Below are 17,141 nucleotides of genomic sequence, written 5' to 3'. Positions count from 1 at the left end.
GGATGAATACTATCAATGGTAAAGCCCTAAACGGTTCTGGCCCAAACTACATGTCCGAACATATCTCCTCCTATGAACCAACTAGGTTGTTGAGATCATCGGGAGAGGCCCTGCTCTCGGTCCCACCTGCCTCACAGGCTCAGCTGGTGCGAACGAGGAACAGGGCTATCTCAGTAGTGACTCCCCAGCCATGGAATGCTCTCCCCAGTAGTATCCGACAAGCCTTGACACTCCTAAGTTTTAGGAAAGCAGTCAAGACATGGCTGTGTACTCAAGCATTTGAGGAATAAATATCTGAGATGATATGGTCGAATCAAGGCGTACACGAAAGGTGTCAGCAAATTAATCTAATTACTTGTGCATTTTAATATTTTTATAATTCATGTTTTAATAGAGTTAATATAACTTTTAATTGATTTTGGTATTGTTATTGTTTATTGAACTGCTGTTGTTTATTGAATGTGTTTTTGGGGCAATGGAATTGTAAGCCACCCTGAGTGTACGGGTGAGAAGGGCAGGGTAGAAATGATGCAAATAAATAAATAAATCCTGAAAATTCACGACAGTGATAGCTGATGTCATTGTGGTGGATATAGTGACCTGGGCCTTGTATTAAGGCTTGAAATATTGCTCTGTTTGCCCTTTTAACTGCTTCATCCATTTCCTTAAGGTCTCCATCACCCGGCCTTCTCTGCACAGGGATGATGGCAGACCACAACACGTGCATCTGGGCCAAGCATCTCAAATGCCTTGGATGTCAGGCCAAGCATCATCACCAACACCTTGCCTTGTAAAAGGCCAAGGTCGTTGTCACCTAAATGGCTATCTAAAGCTTGTTCAAATGGCAATGGGTATAACCCAGTCCACTGAAGGCCACTGCACCCTCACCAGCAACATGGCCAAACAGCCCACCATAGGTGTTGGCCCAAAGGCCCTTTTTCAAGCATGTGGTTCAGCCCAATAAATGAAACAGTTGCTGGTGATCATCACTCGACATCTAAACGTCTGCTGCCTGGGATCTGCCACAAGCAGAAATGTCAAGAAAGGTATAACTAGTCAACAGGAGGCGGCAAAATGTACCTATCCGGTCACCATCTAGGTTCTATCAAATTCATTGGACTGTGGCCCTTCCAGCAGTGCCAGCCACCCTTGGTTTTACCTTGCAACTGCATTATCACCCTGTTCTGCCCTGAGGGGCTGAGGCACTGAAAACAGAATAATTAGGCCATCTTGGGGGCTGCCATGAGCTCTCTGGGCTAAATGTTGCAGGATAGCTTGTCTGCACCTGCATTTTGGACAAGCGTTCCTGTGGAAACCTTCCGGTCTGAGAATTGGGAGGTCTCCAGGGCCACTGTCCAGAGACACTGGGCCCAGCTGGCACTCTTCTCTTCTCACCTAAGCTGGATGTAGCAGGTGTTATTTCAGGAATTGTGATCCGCCATGAGTCCCCTTCAGAGTGAGAAGGGCGGAATATAAATACTGTAAATAAATACACAAATAAATAAATAAATAAATAAATAAATAAATAAATAAAAACATATTTTGAGTTCTTCCTCTTCAAATGTGCATAGCACCCAAATCATGAATAAATATCTTAAGATTTAAAGTAAAATAGAAGTTTCCTAAAGTTTGGATCTTTGTTAATATTTTAAAAAACTTGAAAATGGCCTAATTTATGGTTTGTGAGGATGTTAACAAGAAATTTAAGGATGGATGGATGTTTTTGAGGGAACCTTTGGTTGAGATTACTAAAAAAAAAAAAAAAAGGTTTTCCTCTGACTGCTATTAACTATTTTTTCTGCTTTTTGCAAAACCTAGCCATGTCAGACAATATGACCCAAGAACTTGTCAGCCTAACTTGTAATAGTGAGGAATTTTATTCCATCCTGTCAGTGTTTCATTACTTTTCATGTCACAGAAATCATTCAAACATACTTCAGTGTCCCCTGTACCTTTGACCTGAATTAAACAAGCTGAGTTCTCCAGAGCCATAGTATTTTCTTTCTCCTTGCTAGATAAATGCAACGTGTCTCTAAGGTACTATATAAGGAGAAAACATAAACAGGCATGTGATCCTTCAGAAAAAAAGAGGGCTTAAGCATCAAGTTGTGTTCTTATTTTAATGAACTAAAAATGTCAGCAAGCTGAGAACGTCAGGTTCAAGAGATTTATTTCTAGGATGTATTTATGGAGGAGTAATTAATACTGACTGAATTTGTGACAAATAAAACTTTGCCCATTAAAGGTTGTGGCATGGTAAAGTATTGTAGTTTTCAATCTGGTTCCTGAAAAGCTGACTATTTTGTAAGAAAATTATCAGTAAAATAGTAGAACTTCCCTGAAAAAAATAAAGCTGTGACTATGTACAAAACAAATCCCAAATATACCCAGTCTAAACACTCTGCTGCACATTTTGCATTATGTCGTTGTAGCTGTTAACCTCAAATTAAGAAATATGGAATTTAAAGAATGGAGGTGGTAAAGCCAGGGGAAAAAACTCAGAAAAATAGGGAAAAAGCAGTTTTCCCAATTTTTTCCCAACTCCCCCTTCCTCATTTTTCTGGGGTTTTTTTTCCAGTTTTTTCAATCCCTCCAACCCCATTTTTCTGGTATTTTTCCTCAGGCCTTCCCATCTCTAGTAAAGAACTTAGACCTAGATCTAATTTCCCATTCTAACTAGTGTCGACACAATTAATTAATGGGTGACACTTGTGTTAATCTCATTGTATTCACTAGATTTCAGGTGGGTGTATTTCAGAACCTCTCAATCAGGGGTCCCCAAACCAAGGCCTGTATGCTAGATGTCATTTACCTGACCCCTGCCCTAAATTTTACATTTAGGGTCACCCTAAGTCTGAAATGACTCAAAACAACTTGAAGGCACACGGCAACAACAATCCTAATTAACTTGACAGTCTCATCAGCCAAAATCAGTCCCACCCTAACCCATTGAAATACTGGTACGTCTAGGTTGGTTAAAATTGTTCTTCATTTTAAATATTGTATTGTTCTGTCATGTCTTTTTGCACTACAAATAAGATATGTGCAGTGTGCATAGGAATTTATTCATTTTTTTTCAAACTATAGTTTAGCCCCCCAATAGTCTGACAGACTGTAAATTGGCACTCAGCTTAAAATATTTGAGGACCCCTGCTCTAAGTGATTGAAGCAAAGAATGACATCTAATTTTGAACATCCCCTTTCTTTGTTCAATGACATTTCTTAGCTACCAAATACATGTAAAAGACAGTTTTTAATGAATTAAGTTACATTCCATAATGGTATATGCCAGTAGGGTAGCCAGGATTTTGATTCGGAGGGGGGGGGGGAGCGGCTAAGTCTGGGTGAGACAGGATCTACCCTAGCAAACTTTTTGTATCGTTATCTCAATATCCCCATGCATATGGGATATATTGAGCATGTTGATCAGATCATGATATGAATAAACATAAGAGTTTAAATAATAAATGTAAGGCATTCTCGTGGACCACCCTGAGAATTTCAAGGGGGGGGGCTGAAGCCGCCCCCCCCCCCCCCCCCCCCCCCGCGGCTGCATGCCTGGTATATGCTCATAATACTGTATCATAAAGCCCTACATCATTTATAACAATATAGTAGGTCCTCAGTATCTGCAGGAAATTGTTTTCAGGACTTTCATGATTACCAAAACAACGTGAATACAAATGGCATGAACGGTGGAGCAGGAGTGCCACCACTACTTTTAATCACCATGTCCCTACAAGTGCTGCTCAGATATAGGACTGGGCAACTGGCAGTATCTCTGGACTAGAAAAAATTATAGAAACAGGCTGATAGACAGAGGCTGAAAAAGAAGAATTTAGGCTAAACACACCAATAAATCAAACCTATTAACAACTGGGACCAAAACAAAACACATCAAGTATGAAAAAAGTGAGTTTTGGTGCATTGTCAAAAAACTGAATCAAAGCTCTCCCTCATAGGCACTGACCAAATTCCATATGTCAAGCACACAGACCATGATATAGTTGTTGGACAAATATGGGATTACTCATTGACCTATGAATCAGTCGGCCCTGAATTCTGGGGGAAGGGCAAGTAAGCTCCTTGCAGCTTTTCTTTTAGTGTTTGGTCCAGGCAGACCTTTCCCTTATTGATTATACCTGATTATTTTCATATGTCTCTGGGCTGCTTTACAGCAAGGCTAAAAACAAATGTAAAACATATGGGTATAATAAAATGCTTCAGCAATAAAATCAATTAAATGCCAGCACAAAGCTGAATTGCAGATATGAAAACAAACACAGAAATATATTTAACAGGTCTGGAAGCAAATGAATCTTGTCTTGGAACTGAAGTAGCACTAGCCAAAACTCATTTAGGAAGAATGTTCCATAGTGAGATGTCGCTACTGAAAAGACACTTACTGTTGGAGCCACCCGCAGTTGTCTCAATATGTTTGCACCAGACTTTTATCAGAGCCAAATGCCTTGACTCTCTGATCACACACTGCTGAGATGTCTTCTTTCCTTGTGATGCCCTGTATTACTTTGCTCTGCCACCAGTTGTTCTGCACAGGCTTCTAAGGGGGATCTTAATAAATGTGTCATAAGTTCCCCGTAATTTTTATTGAAATGTTTAATCCTGCAAATGATCTTGTTGTGTCTGTTATAGAATAGCATAAGAGCATCAGATTTGCATAAATATTTCATTTAATGCTAACCTCCAGGGTTCACATTATTCTGCTCCTATATGCTTCCAAATGTGGTATTTTAATAATACTAAGATAATTAAAAACAGAACAGTAATGACAAAGTGATTTTCAAATACCCATAGTGCTTGAACACACAAAGCTTTATTATTGCTGGTCTAGCCTACTTTGAATAACAGCAGGCCTCCAGCAGAATGGTCTCCTGGTCTTTCTTGCTGAACTCTTGTATTTGAACTCACAGAGACTAAATATTTGATCGGTATAGATGCAATGCCTTGGATCTACTACAAAGACATGTGCCACTGAATAACCTTCTAAACCAAGAGTTTTCAAATGGTGCTCTGCAGAGCCCTTGGGGCTCCATGGTGTCATGCTGCTTCCTGCCACCTCCTCTTTCCTCCTCCTGAGAAATGTAGAGAAAATAAAATTGATTGGATGAGGGCTACAAGTTAAAGCTTAATACAGACAAGACAGAGGTCCTCCTGGTCAGTTGCGAGGCCTATCAGGGTATCAGGTAGGAACCTGTGCTCGATGGGGTTACACCCCATGAGGACACAGGTCCGCAGTTTGGGAGTCCTCCTAGATTCAGCACTGACGCTTGATGCTCAGGTGTCAGCGGGGGCCAGGAGGGCCTTTGCACAGTTAAAGATCATGCACCAACTGTGTGATGACTCATGGGCCATGTAGTCCCGTTCCTAACACTGTTGTGACAGATGAAGAGGAAAACTTTGGTTTCCCACCGTTTCAGCCAGAATTGGAGCTTTTCCAGCCAGAATTGGAGCCCTTGCACCTGCAGGAGACTTGCCTTCCAGAAGTCTGCCAAACAAGCCTTGAGCCGAAATCTCCCCCATTTTCTCGCCGCGATTATTATAAACAACAGAAAGGCGCTCAGGAGGCTTCTCGCAGGAGCGCTAGGATTGCTGCCAGGCATTCAGATGATTAAGCCTGCTTCCCATGGGAAACTTTAGGGAGTCATGCATCTGGACACAGAGAATGGCTTTCGGTTCTGGTTCCCCAGAGAATTGTTCTTTGGCGGGGAAACGAGACCCTATTTAGGTGTTTTGCCCACGTAGGAATCTTGCGGAGTCAATTCGTCAGCTTCGGGAGTAGGTTGTGTGTGGACTTCGCTACTCCCGCGTCCAAGCCCTTTGTTCCCGTTTCCAGCCTCGCCTTGCTTCCCAGGACCTTGTCTTGCTCCACGGACCTTGCCTTGCTTCCCGGACCTCGCCACGAATTTACCACGGATCCTGTTCTTGCTCCTCGTTTCTTGTTGCCTTGAAATAAGCCTAGTGTTCCAAGAATCAAGTTCTGCTTCCTAGCCTTGCTTAAGTTTCATGGACTAAAGGACCTTGTCATCTCCCCTCACTTTGCTTGGCAAAGTGAGTGTTTCGGTTACTGGATTACAACTTTGGACCTTAATATTTCATATTGGACATTGTTTCTTTGGACTAATTTTGACCTTTCCTGAAAGGTCTACTTCTGGACTATTTTCTACACTTGCTTTTATTAACTTTATATATTTCTACAATAAAGATATTAGATAGATTCTGGCCTCTGTGTTTGGTTATTGGTGCTCTGCAGCCTGGGTCCTGACAAACTGCGACCATATCTCGAGAAGTCGGACTTAGCCATGGTGGTCTATGCCTTGGTGACATCTAGATTGGATTTGTTAAGTTAAACTAGGTTGTGCTAGGTTGTGTTGCCTGTATGGTTTTCCTTCCAGCAATTTAATGTTTGCCTATATGTTGGAAAAAGCCCTGAGTCCCTTCAGGGAGATAGGGTGGTATATAAGTAGATATTATTATGGGTGTTGTTGTTATGCTGTTGTTAGTCAGAGGTAGAACCATCTGGCACTCAAAAAATGATTGAACTGGAACTTTCGTGCTACTCACTGTTGTCTATGCTGGCTAGATTTGTCAGGTCAGAACTGTCCCAGGCTCCAAGATTTCAATATCTGAGACGTAAGGGTTTTTGATGTCACAAGGGACCTCATCAGATGGTCTTTGGGCTCAATTTCCATGCATAAGGGCACGACATAAGGTCACTTATGGTGGGACTCTGTGATGCTCCATATCCTATCCTCATGAGAATGGGCTCGAAGACTGTCTTCAGGAGTTGGATGTAATCTGACTTCAAACAGTAGAATGTGAGACAAAGCAGAGGAAGGATGGGGAAAGGTACGGTAAGCATGTGGGATGGCTGGCCATCCCAGAATCCAGGGAAAGACAGGAGGGAACAGGGTGAAATGGTTTCCTCCACTTTCCCACATTTTTCCCTCATCTGTCTGATAAGGTCCAAGCTGTAGGTTCTGGTTATATTACAAAACTGGTGTTATGGGGCAGTCCCTGATATTAATTTCACTGGGCATAATATCTTAAGCATCAATAACAGTTGCTCAAAAATTGCCACTAAAAACAAAAAACAAAAACAATATGACCCCAAAACCTGTTGAACTAGTACATGCCATTTCACCTACCTACAGCTGGCAAAAATGTTTTCTCTAGAAATTTTCCAGGTTCCCCAGGCAATTCTATTACATGTATCTGCTGGACATTACCATGGAACCTAGCAAATTGCTAGAAAGGATACCTCCCTAGAATATTTCTAGGTTCTGCAGCAATACTCTATGGTAACTTTTGGCAGAAGTTGTTCATCTCAGTAGGGTTCACTATAAGCCATAGTTTTGTGTTTCCACAGTAAGTTCAGGAATTCAGTTAGTGCACGTAAGAAAACAAAATTCAGTAAGGGATTATATGTGAACTTTTCTGGGGAGCATGGATGCTAGCACAAACTCAGTCTGCTGGCCACAATAACTGCCACTTTCCCATCACTTCCCCACCCTTTTCTTGGTAACTCTAGCATATGGTGGCAGAATAGTATTTTGGGGAAGCTTTGACAAGCTGCCCACTTGACCAGTTGTGTAAACTAAATTAATATTAACAACCTGCCCATTTTTCTGTGTAATTAAGCAATAATGATCAAAGCTCTGTGTTTTTCTTGGGATTAATGATGACTCTGAGAATGATGGCCTGAAGGGCCATTAACTACAAGCAGCCATTAATATCCCAGAGGGAAAAAGGAATATTTGACTGGAGCCATTATTCCTGCTGAACTGTGATTATTTAATGATATTTTTCCTCTCCTGTCTCTTTATTTGTTAGAAAACTGGTTAGCATTCAAAAAACATCTTGTGAGAATTTTTTCAACATTAAGTAAAATTGAACTTTTTGTGTAACACCTGGTAGGTGATATGAGCCTTGTACTTGGGGACAGAGCATGTGGCAGCACTTATTAATTTTGTACAATACAGAGGACAGAGGGAAAGGTAAACAGGCCTTATTTCACAACTAACGCATAATTCACAGTGCAATCCGATGCACACACACAGTGTTACCATAACCCCCATGGATACCAAAATCTGTAGATGTTGAGGTCCTATTATATATAGTGGTGTAATAAAATGGTTCCCCTTTAATAAAATGACAAAATCAAAATTGGCTTCTTGGAATGTTTAGCCATAGATGACTACATCTGTGCATATATAATACATGGATATGGAGGGCTGATTGTACTCAATTCTCACTGAATTCAATGGGACTTACATACGCTTTACTGTTCTTTTTCTTTTTCTTCTTTCTATGCCTTTTTCCAGTTTTGGGACACAAGATGACTTACACACATGCACACACTCACACACTCAGATATATACACAAAATACAAAAGTTAAAAATATAATTGAACTATCAATACAATTAAAAGCAGATTAAAAAAATAAAATAGCAAATAATCAAAACACAGAGAGGACAGCAAAATCCTGCAAAACAGTACCCTTGAAAGAGTGCTGGATGCAAGAACTCTTTACCTGTCTGCAAAAAGATAGTTCAGAATGTGTCAGTAGGACTTCCCCAGAAGGTCTCAAAACATAGGCAGATTCATAAGGGATTATACAGTCCTTCACATGATTTCTACCTGAACCATACAGGGCTTAAAAGGTCATAATTAAAAGGTCATATTGATATATTCTAATTCCTGTTTATGTGATTTTAGTATGTTGTTTGGTCCCATGAGGAAGAAAAGCAGGATATAAATAAAGATTTATTAATAAAGACATTATAATCAACACTTTGAATTGTCCTCAGAAATGAACTGGCAGACAATTGAAAGGTTGCAACAGAGGAGCTGTGTGTTTTCTGTGTCCCTGCCTCAGTCAGGAATCAGGGTGCAGCATTTTGGATCTGCTGGAGTTTCTGAACAGTTTCCAAAATCAGTCCTGTTTACAGTCTATTACAGTAATTCAAATGGGATATAAGCAAGACATGTGTTCCTGCAGTCAGATGTGACATCTCAAGGAATGGGCGCAGCAATCACTGCTATTTTTAGTAATGCAAACACACTTTTGGCCAATACTCAAGCCTGGGTACCCATACTCACGGTTGAGTCCAGGAGTATGACCAAGCTGGGAACCTTAGATTTCAAGCTAGTGTACATCCAACACAGGTTGAACCCTTATTCCCTGATCCTTTGACTAACGATGAGCACCACTGTCATGTTTGGATTAATCTTTATGTATTTGCCTCATCCAGCCCATTATCAACAGCAGACACTGATTTAGTACAGATACAGCTTCCATGAAACTGGATGGCAAAAAGAGTTGGGCTTAATCAGCATGCTGGTGACATCCAATGTCAAAATTCTGCATAATTTCTCCCAGCAGTTTCATTGTAGATGATAACAAGTCTTACAAATGACTCCTTTAAGCTTGGTGGAATTTTGCCTTGTTTTAGTGAGGCATTGATTACTCTCTTTACCCACCCAGCCCATCTCCCTTGGCTTTTACTGATAAGCCAGGAGTGGCAAAGATCTAACACATGCATGGTAGTCCTCCCTCCACATCCTTGATCTGTATAAATCAAAAAATATCAGTTAACACTGGACAAGCAGAGGCCAAAATTCCATCCACTGGATCTGTATTAACTATGGTATCTGAGTCAGATCAGATCTGAGTTATTTTATCTACAAAGTGGCATACAAGTTATTCACAATGGGCTTTCAAATAGTGTAGGTTTTCCTTTTGTAGTTCCATGTGCCAAAGGCCTCTTGCACATGAAACAGCTTTGCTGGCTGGCCTTTTGAATACTCAATGGAAGCAGAAAAAACATGTTTTGCTACCTATGTTGCCCTAGAATAGCCTCTTAAGTAGATTACTGTGTGCAAAATTGCACCTACTCCACCAGCTTCACTCCAGTAGTGATCTTGCTTGTTTCATTGCTCCCAACTTCTTAGAAAACCAGAGGGTGAGTGATTATATCTATGGTCCTTGCCATACCTCCATTTGAGAGGTCGACCAGAGTTTCAGCCTGCTGAGACAACAGGAAAGTCCCCCAAAAGCTTCAAGAATAAATTTAAATTCATAAGCTTTCTGAGGCAGATCATATTAAAGCTTCTGATTAAACTTTTCAGAAACTGACACCCAACAAATCTAAATGCCACCAGGTAGTGATCTGTCCATGAAAATAGAACTACAGCCAGTTTCCCCACCTTAAGATCTCCATCACCCTATCTAGTACAGAAAACAATGTCCAGAATGTGACCAGCAGCATAAATAGGACCAGATACCACGTGGGACAGCTCTGTGAAAGTCATGGCTGACCTGAAGTCCTGAGTTAGTTTTGAGAAGGCAGTCTCAGTATTGATGCTGCTGTTATCCAGTTCTACAAGCCAAGGAGACTACAACACCAATTCTGAGACTGCCTTTGTTAATTCAGATAGTGAGATAATAGACAATGGTTTGAGCAGTACCCCAATAGAATCCCTAGCCTGTCATGGCCACCAACTTCAAGTATAAACACTCAAATCTAGAATATTGCAGAATAGAGTACCTGGTCAGGGGGATGGAATCCTGATAGACCATTACAACTTTATCTCAGTTGCTGCTGAACAGAGAACTGCAATAGCTAAATCTCATTGAATCAAGCTTCTGTGATCCATGCCAGGTTTGGCATGCTCGTCCAGGATCAAATCATGGATGACAGTTATTTTCTCATTCACTGATCTGGCATCCACCAGAAACATTTTTAACTCAGGGGAATTGCTGCCAATACTATCCCATGTATTTGAGCTCGGAAGTTTGGCATAGACAATCATGAGTCTGTGATGCAGGCTGGTTAGTACCCAGCTGCAATAAATAGCTATGACCAAGAGGTCATGAGTTCGAGGCTAGCCCATGTCGGAGTGAGCACCCGACAATTAAAATAAAATTAGCTCTGCTCGTTGTTGACCTAAGCAACCCAAAAGACAGTTGCATCTGTCAAGTAGGAAAATTTAGGGACCGCTTATGCGGGGAGGCTAATTTAACTGATTTGCAACACCAGATGAGGTGTTGCAAACGCGTCACCACAGTGGATGATAAAGCAGCAGCGCCTCCTGTGGCCGGAATTGAGCATTGTGTTGTTTGTCTAATGGCATTGAATGTTTGCCATACATGTGTACATTGTGATCTGCCCTGAGTCCCCTTCGGGGTGAGAAGGGCGGAATATAAATACTGTAAATAAATAAATCCCTCAACATTCCACTTTTCAGCTACTTTTTAATCTCTCCTTTTCTCACCCCTCCCCATCCTTTGATTTACCACTTGCCTCAATTGCTGCACATCTAGGTATATGCTGAGAAGTCATTTGTATTCTGTTAGCTCAGTAGAGGGGAGAGGAGAGATGGAAATTCACCATTCCCAGTAGACCCAGGCAAAAGCAAACTTCTGCCGCTTCTCCCAGTTTCTTCTTCAATAAATGTTTTGTCACCATAACCAATCTCTGGTGTTGCTTGGCCATGAATGTCTTTACCTGTGAAACTGTGGTATAGGTAAAGGTAAAGGTTTTCCCCTGACGTTAAGTCCAGTCGTGACCGACTCTGGGGGTTGGTGCTCATCTCCATTTCTAAGCTGAAGAGCTGGCGTTGTCCGTAGACACCTCCAAGGCCATGTGGCCGGCATGACTGCATGGAGCGCTGTTACCTTCCTGCCGGAGTGGTACCTATTGATCTACTCACATTGGCATGTTTTCGAACTGCTAGGTTGGCAGGAGCTGGAGCTAACAGCAGGTGCTCACTCCGCTCCCGGGATTTGAACCTGGGACCTTTAGGTCAGCAAGTTCAGCAGCTCAGCGCTTTATATGGATTTATTACCAGGAAGGTGAAACAAGATTGCAGGCTGACTCTTACTGTTGGTTAATCTCTGGTGTTTTTTAAAAAATAAATGGCACTCAACCCAAGTGTCTTGAACAGCACATTTTTTTGTTTTTCCACTATACAACCAATTATATTGTCACTGATGATTTCCACTGTCTCAGCTTGAGCCAGCTAAATAGTACAAGAGCAATAATGTCAAGGGGTGAGTGTCTTCCATTCCAATTGGTTTGTTTGTTTGTTTGTTTATTTACAGTGTTTATATTACTCCCTTCTCACCCCAAAAGGTACTCAGGATAAGATACTTGAATGAACACAGCAAGAGGAAGCAAGATGAGAGGTAATACAAATCAGGCTGTTACTATAATGTGGTCCCAGGGGCATTTATGCAGTATTTATAGCTAGACAGCACCAGGGTGAGTTGGGAGGACCATCTGGTGAAGCCTGGAACTATGCTGAAGCTTGACGAGAATCATTTCTTTCCCTATCCTTTCTACAAGTGGAAGGGACTTGCACCAGAAATACATTGGAAATGCAAGACACCTCCCAGTTAGAGTTCCATCAAATGATGTGATTCCATGAGTTAGTATCAAAAGCAGAAATGCTATTTTCTGTATGACAGGCAAAAGCCTTTCCGTGTCTAGAAACCTTCATGCACCATTGATAATGCTTATATAGCTGATACTACTTAGCTCATGAAAAGTACATGACGGGGTTATCCTGTTGCTGGGTTTGGTTATAGCTAGAAATTGAACATGTACATGCTATGAGCATCAATGACTCCTCTGTATCACTTTCATCATACTGAACTCTTGTTCATGGCCTCAATTCTCTGCTTTTGTTTCATTCCTTTGAAGGTTTAAACCTTGTTTGCATTTCCTTTGTTCTTGAATCTGTGACAGATAATAAGTGGGTCACTTAGACTGGTTAGAGCTGAAAAAACTGATAGTTGTCCTTTATCACTTTGGCAGGAAATTGTGGAAGGTTAATGAGTGAATCTTGGCCAGATTCCTTTCCTTCCAGGTCCTAAAAAAATTTCACTTGACTTTTGAAACCCCCAGTCTCTACGCATTTTAAACACAATTAATTTGGCTGCTCTGTCACTCCTAGGCATGGCTGCTAAGGGCCAAAGAACTTAGCATATATTTTGTCACTGATGCTTTCTGCAATAACTGCTCCGGAGCACATTATGTCACTCTGAAACTAATCTTCATTTCATCTCTCAGAAACAAATGTGACATCTTGGCCCATGCTTAATATTTGCTTGTCACAAATTGTGGTTCAGCCTTTCTGTATCAATGCTTCTTCCACTTGTTATTTTGTTTGAGAACTGGTCTTCTAGTCAGATGAGATTATCCCAAGGCTCTCCTTCCCTGCGCATTTTTGAGTACATTCAATGTTTATGAGCTCAAAACAGATATATCTGAGCCTGAGCCAGACAGAATATCTTTCCTGCACAGAAGAGCATATATTAAAAACTTTTAAGCTTGGAATTTGGACTCCACATAGATGTTTCAGAGAAATCTGCTTGGGGAACAAAGTAGAAATTTTGTTTGAAAAATACAATCATCCATACAAATCCTGCCCTTTCAGTTTATTTTTCAAAACTGCCCCCTTGAAATGTGAGGTAGGCACATGGGTGGTTTATGTGCATTTATTCATAGACTCTTAATCTCCTGAGAATCAGTCACTATGATAATTTTGTGAAAACGTAGTTGCTTACTACAATAGCAGCTTGAGAAGTCTTTTCCCCAAAACACAGTGTCTAAAGAATGCCCTCTAGATGTGGTTTGATCACAAATCCCAGTAGAGGGTGTTAAGATTCAGATATTTTGTCCTTGAAACCGAGGATGAATAAATTTCACCATTTTCTCCTTGTTGAAGAGAAAATGAATATTTTAATGTGATTCTGGTACACATGGCTGTGTTTTGTGTATATGAAGCCTCCCATAGGTCTTATGCAAACACAATAGTTTCCTTAAACATTTCATGATCTGAAAATATTGGTTGAACACTGCACATAATTCTAGTCTCTGCATTTTTTGTATTTTCTTAGTGTTGGGAAACTCATTTTAGGTCAGGGAAAAAGAGTAAATATTCTTTCCATCACTACCAATAACACTAGCCACAAGAGCCACAATATTCAAACATTCTAGGACACTAAATCCCATCTCCCCATCTGATGAAGTCTTTAGAGGATGTGGTGGAGGCTGCCTGGAATGCATAGTCCTGTCGTCCACCAGAGAGAAATGGCCAGAAGGCTGAGGTCATTACCACCCTTCCTAGCACCCAGTATCTCTTGCTTGGGATTTCCAAAATTGCACAGACCTGTCCTAGATGACTTGCTTTTCATTCCTTTCCCATCCAAAATATTTCAGGTTTGCAAAGTGGAGGGTGCAGGATGGGATACAAATGCTCACCTATCACCCTCTGTCACGATGATATATGATATATGGTTTGAATGGAACTGTATGAAAGATCAATGAATGAGAGCTAATAATTCTGGAGACACAATTCTAAATGATTGAGGCCTGCAATGACAAAATCATTAACTACACCCATTAACTGTAATTAAAAGTTACTGAACTTCTGGCATTGATAAGAACTGTGACAATATTTTGGGGGAAAATAACTAGTTTACATTAGTCAGAGACAATAACTCTTTAAATTAAGGAAATGTTTACAAGATTCCTTATGTTAAGAAGGAAGTCAACACAAGGCTGCTTGCGTTTGCCACCACAAATTAAGGAGAGTCAATAACCTCTGCCAGGAAATGAGATGGAGTCAGGATGTTTCAGGATGAAAAACATCTATCATTCATTTACAACTTTGGGACAACATCAGAAAAATATTGCTATATTAGAGACCATATTACAATCCAAAAAGTGTAACCAACAGCAACACTGTTCACGCGCTATGCTCCACTCCTTGGGAAGGAAAGAAATAGTGTACCTTGGGAGTGGCAGATCTGCAATGGAAAGCAGGAGTCTAGTCACTTGCCTCCTTTTCTCAAGGGAAAATGAAGGAGTGTATTTTGGAGTCATGTTCTTTTTGGCATTTTGGCATTTTAGAAGTTTTGAAGTGTTGGCAGATTTGCAAGGAAGCAGTCTGGCCTAAGAGATATTATTCTCCAAGATGCAGTGATCAAATGGTGATGTATGCATGATGATGGATGAATGGTAATGTGAATGTTGAGTAAAAATGTAATCCCCTTTGTTTGTTAGCTAATGTAACTGTGCGTTATTTGTGAATCCAATATAGTTACATAGAATCTGTATGACTGTATGCCCAGTCATTCTTTGTGTAAAAGTGTAAAAGTTCTGATATACTCTCTCACACTTTTTCTTTAAAAAGTATTCATGACACTTCTTCCTGCTTTACAGGGGAAAAAAGATGGGCAAATAGAAACTGGCCTGTTTAAGGGGCAGGCCTCTGTTTTCAATCAAATCCAAAGGAAAATGATAAGGTGTATTTCCTCACTTTTCTGACTAATGCTTCTGCTTGCTGAGACAAGTTGTTAATAAGCTTTGTGTGACTCAATTACTTGGATATTAATCATCTATCTTAAACAGCAGGCAAATATTCTTCAAAAGAAAATTAGCTCACTTTATTTTAAAACCAATTCTTTGAGAATACAATGCCTCTTCGTTTCCCCTGAAACTGAGAGCTTTTCAAGAAGAAAGAATTGAAGAAAAGAACTATTGATCCATATCTTTCAGGCAGGTCTTTCAAAGAACAACTTATGTGAGCAATGACATGTCAAAGGAAGAGAGATTCATAGGCCTGGGGTTCTTCTTTTGTGGTCAGAAAAATTGGAAGATAAAGCTATGTATTAGTCTCCAGGTCTGTTTGTTATATTATAGAGCAAAAATGACATGAAATTATAATAATAGGATCATCTAGAGTTGGAAGAGGCTTCATGGGCCATCAAGTCCAATCCTACCTCAATGCAGGAGATCAGGCTGAAGCAAGACAGATCCATGCATTGCAAAACCTCTGTTACTGCCAGTGTATTTGAAACATAGCCTGTGCTTTTATTTATTGGAGGACTGACAGAAGTTCATTCTACTGAATTGCTTGTAGCAGCTGGAAACGCCATCTGGAATGGGGAAGATTTCAAGGATCTCTGTTTGCTGCCTGGACTGGATTCTGAAGTGTTCTTCTATTACAGGTTGCCTTGTTGTTTGATCAAATGAGGGCAAATCATCAATCAAGAGGAAGATTTGGAGTGCTCAGATGACTTTAAAGGCATCAAAATCTGAAACTGCTGTTGAAAAGGAACACATAAGCACAAGCGTTCTCCAGGCTTCTGATCTCACAACTAAAGGTAATCCTTCATCTCAATACTGGAAGGAGGTGGCCGAGAAGCGGAAGAAAGCTCTTTATGAAGTGTTGCAAGAAAATGAAAAACTGCATAAAGAAATCAAGCTCAAAGATGATGAAATTTCCCGTTTAAAAGAGAAGAATGGAGAGCTTGCAGAACTAGCAAACCACATACAGTATATCCCAGGTTTTTTTTTAAAAAAATGTTTTCATTCTGGTTCTGTAGTTTTCTGGTCAATTTGTCCATTTCAGAGAGCTACATGAGTTTTGTCCTCCATTCTTCCACTGTAGGTGTTGTCTGCTGTCTCCAATATTTTGCTAACAGTACCCTAGCCGCCATATATTGAAAGATTATCTCATGTTCTTTTGGGATTCATTTATGGGTGAGATCTTATAAGAATGTTTCTGACTCAAAAATAATGTTAATATTTAGTATGTTTCCCATTATTTTGTAAATGTTTGTCCAGGATTTTTTAGTTTGTGGACATAGCCAGTACATATGATAAAAGGAGCCAACTGCTTTATTATATTGCCAACAAGGATTTTTTTTCTCTTAGGTTGGATTTTTGCTAGTTATTCTGCGGTTAAATACCAATGGTACATTATCTTGTAAAAGTTCTCTTGGAGGTCATAATTGTGGGTGAATTTTATCCCCCTTTTCCACATGTGTTCCTATGTACTCATTTCAATATTGTGTCCAATATTTTGTGCCCATTTGATCATGTGGTCTTTAACGTGATCTTTCTTTGTAACATTTTTAGTAGTACTTTATAGAGTCTAGCAAGCAACTTATCATTTCTTTGTAGATGTAGATCTAATTCTGTATCTACTTCTTGTATGCCCACTTTTTCATCATCTTGCCATCTCTGATGTATTTATTTATTTATTATTTATTTACCATATTTATATACCACCTTTCTCACCTCAAAGGAGACTCAAGGAGGTTTAA

The sequence above is a fragment of the Anolis carolinensis genome, chromosome 3 (assembly GCF_035594765.1).
Source record: "Anolis carolinensis isolate JA03-04 chromosome 3, rAnoCar3.1.pri, whole genome shotgun sequence".
NCBI lineage: Eukaryota > Metazoa > Chordata > Lepidosauria > Squamata > Dactyloidae > Anolis > Anolis carolinensis.
Note: the sequence above shows the minus strand (reverse complement) of the source record.